Raw genomic sequence first — 4,243 nt, 5'->3', positions numbered from 1 at the left:
ATCACATGTTGTTGGCATCGCTGAGCATGGTGGCTCTGCAAATGTTTTCAATACTAGTGACAAAAAATTAATAAAAACAGCTGAAAAGAACAAATAAACAATGAAGCCACTAGGTAAAAACAGCTGCAAAAAATATGGAATTGCTACAGAGATATTCAGTCCGTCATAAACAAAAGAGAAAAAAATTCTAACAAATCAAAAAACCTATTAACAACCAAAACAAAAATAAGTTAAAAATACTTCAAAAAACAAAACCATGAAAACACCGAAAATTTTATTAAATCCCAGCACATAAGTTAATAATCATATTTAAAATTACTTGAATCACTAAACAGTTCTACAATAAAGATTACATTGAAACAAAAAACACGTCACAGTAATGAAGAACATGCAGAATCATGAAAAATTGAAACCAAAAAAAATAAACGAACGAAAAAACAAATTCATTGAAACTCAAAAATAAAAAATTAAACAATTTTTAAAAAATTTAATTAGCTACAACAATTCTTTGTTATTTATAGCAAAATCAATACAGAAATAATAATTGAGCCGATGTCAAAACACATAACCAACGACATCACATAGATAAATGAACAGGCATTAACAACCAATTAAACTCACAGAAGACACACAAATTGCATCACATACACGCATACATATACACACATCCACCACACACACACACACAAACACACACACAAACACTCATAAAAGACACACGCAGAGGAGCAGCTCGCCTTAGGATACATATCCTCTCTTTCCAATCCTTTATTTAGATATTCCATTCCAGGTTTGAACTTTTGGCGGGATCATGTGATAGTTCAAAAGGTCAACAACAACCTAGCGAGTGCGTACGAAAAAGATTTTTTTCATTTGTTTTCTATATTTATTGACGTGCTACGATGTATACATTTGACGCTGCCTGCCTGCTTAATTTGCCTGCTTTCAATGTTTTGTTACTCGTACTTGCGTTTACCCAGATGCGCGTTGTCATCCTCTTCTTAAGAATCTTGCAGCATTTGCTGTCAATTCAAGTTTCAATTTCACGTTATATATTTAATTGTTCTTATTTGTCTTTTTTTCTTTACAACTATATATATATATATATATATATATATATATATATATATATGTATGTATGTATGTATGTATGTATGTATGTATGTATGTATGTATGTATGTATGTATGTATGTATGTATGTATGTATGTTAAAACCAAATCATTGACGAATGACACCAAAAGCCAAGCGTCTGACTAAATTTGATTTTATTTGCTATAACGTCACTCAACCACGTCGGCATTCAACTGCACATTTTCCAACACACAGACGCGCAAAAACCGCTGCAGAATGCACGAAATATTATTCATAGCGAAAAAATACTCCCTACTATCGCCTGACCTAATACTAATATGTTTACAAATCTGATTGAAAAACTTGGAGGTGTTACGGTCCATGGGGCCGAGGACCTCGATACAAATCGGTAAAAACTCCATCGAGGGGAGAGCTCCGTCATACTTCTTGATTTTTTCATCAGATGCCCTGGTTGCAACCAAACCGCTCTCTTTGCTAGTAAGCTGCATATATATGTATGCAAATAAAATATATATGTATATGTGTGTGTGTGTGTCTGTTTGTAAGAGTGTACGTGTGGTTATATGTATATTTGATGTTAAAAAGTAAGTTTCGTAAAACGTGTTTCTGTAGAGTATAAATAACGTGGCATGGTACTCCTTAACCTTGGAAACGTAATGGCGTTTGTGTGGTTATGTTGTTGGTGGTGTGGCTATGTTTGATTGTTGCTGTTTGTGGGGTTATGTCTGTTTGTTGTTGTTTGTGTATGTTTGTGTGTAGTTACAAATGTATGCTTTTTTTCTTAGCGTGGTTCTCTACAGATGAAAATGATTTACGTAGTAATGATATTAACGCTAATTTATATAGTTATGCTAATTTACGCTAATTTATGCTAATATATATTATTTTATAAAGATTTCTTTTAGAGTGCTTTTCTAAAAAGTTTCTTTTTTTATTTTAAACATTTGAACGTAAAAAATGTTTTTTAGCTGTAGATTTTAACGTTAAATGATGTTAAATGTTAATGATTGAATCTACATGTATATACATGACTTCGTTAGTGATTTTCGGACTCACACACACACACACACACATGTACACATGCACACACGTACACACGCACACATTCATAATACACACACATACACACACACATACACACACACATACACACACATACACACACACACATGCACGCACATATTGGTATTTATCTATAGTTATAAACAAATTTTAATATTATTTCAAATTCCAAAACCATTAAAGCTTCCAATTGAGACAGCCGCCCGCATCTAAAGCGTTCACATTTTATTTTCTTCAATTATGCCTTCCTGCCTATGATTTGTTCTTTAGGATTTATATGAGAAGAGGCAGTGATGCATACATACGATATGACACATGAGATTCTCCCTAATACAATGTTTATGTCTCCATTGCTGCTACTGCTTCTTATTCTTTTCACCGGTGATTTCTAGACGTTCGTTGAGGTAGTTAGTTGCGTCTGCATAACATATATTTATTTTAATAAATTTTCTCTGAATTTTTCTCACGGACCTTAGTTTCAAATGAGAAAATTATTGAAACAAAGTTATGGACTGGGGACGTTTATTACGAAAAGTGAAAAACTTATACAGACTTACGTATCATCGTTAGCATATCGTCAATTAGTATTGCTAATAATACCTAAATAATAATAATATTGATTTTTTTTTGATTTTTTTATTATTTTCAATTATGTAATTGAGGTTTGTACGCTATTCGTATCTGACGGCATGTGATTGATAGATGTCTACATGCATTAGCATGTAGAGCATAAAAAAGATAAGTTGAAACGGAAAATCTTAACGAAATGTTTTGCAGTGCGAAAAGGCTCAGCAAATAGGCAATCAAATTAAATAAATGTTTTTTTTAATTGACTGCAAAGTTCCAGTTTATTAGATACTCTTATATTTTTTGTTTTTAAAACAAATCAAATGCAGGAAAGCATAATTAATGAAAATAAACTCTGCGGATAATAAATGTATAAATATGAAATGTATCATTCAGATGTTTTATGATCTATCTTGATTTTTCAGAAATTAAAAAACATCAACTTAGTGGTTTTTTGTGTTAAAAAGAAAATAGTTGTATTTAAACTAAAAAATTTGTACTAATAGAATACCTGTACTAGAAAAGGTTTTTTCCCAAGTATGGGCAATTAAATCCTAAATATTTTTACTGAAATAAACCTTTAAAAAATCCCTGTTATAAACTATTCTTCTTACATCAAGCACGTGGAGGTTTCTGAATTTATCAAATTTTACATTTCTATTTAACACGCACGATAAATTTGAAAAATGAAAAGAATTAAAAAAATGCAAAAGATGATAGAAAATGAAAAAATGTCTAGAGAGGTTGCAATAAAGAGATCGTTAGCACATGCAACTCCTCCACTGTTCTAATAATAAAATTAAATTTTGTGATCTATCTGAAATATGTAGATATATTTGTAGCTAGTTTATATAATGGAATTGAAAAAGTAAAAATAGCCATATATCTTTATCATGTTTAAAAATTTTCAAAAATCCGGTTCCCTGCTACATTTTTACATAACGGTGGATTGATGTCCCATGTCAAAAGCGGATAAACCATACAATTAAAGCATATATTCAGGCACATGTATGCACAACGCACATACGTTATACGTGTACACACATGTGCATGCTTTATACACGTCTATGTATCCAAACATGCATGCAAACATGTATGCACATGTGTTAAACATATATACAAACATGTATGCACATGTGTGACACACGCATACAAATATGTAAGCACATAATTTTCACCTAAGCCCATACATTCATCACACGACTTTTTTTTAGAGCGCTCTCACACATACATGATCAAAAAAGCTTAGGTGCACGTCCAAGAAAAAAAATACAAACGCATCTGCTAAATTTTTCTACAAACGATATGAATAACAAAGTGAAAAAATTGTAAATTTTTTTAATACAATGTCACATGTATTTCTATCTATTTATTCATTCCAGTGTGTTTGTATACATTTACATATTTTTAACAAATGGTAATAGAATTGAATCAGAAAGTTTTAAAAAGAAAATTTCTATCATTGTTTATACTAAAGCATATTTGTTATTTTCAAGCAAATGCTAGTGAAACAAAAACTT

The sequence above is a fragment of the Helobdella robusta genome (assembly GCF_000326865.2).
Source record: "Helobdella robusta unplaced genomic scaffold HELROscaffold_13, whole genome shotgun sequence".
NCBI lineage: Eukaryota > Metazoa > Annelida > Clitellata > Rhynchobdellida > Glossiphoniidae > Helobdella > Helobdella robusta.
Note: the sequence above shows the minus strand (reverse complement) of the source record.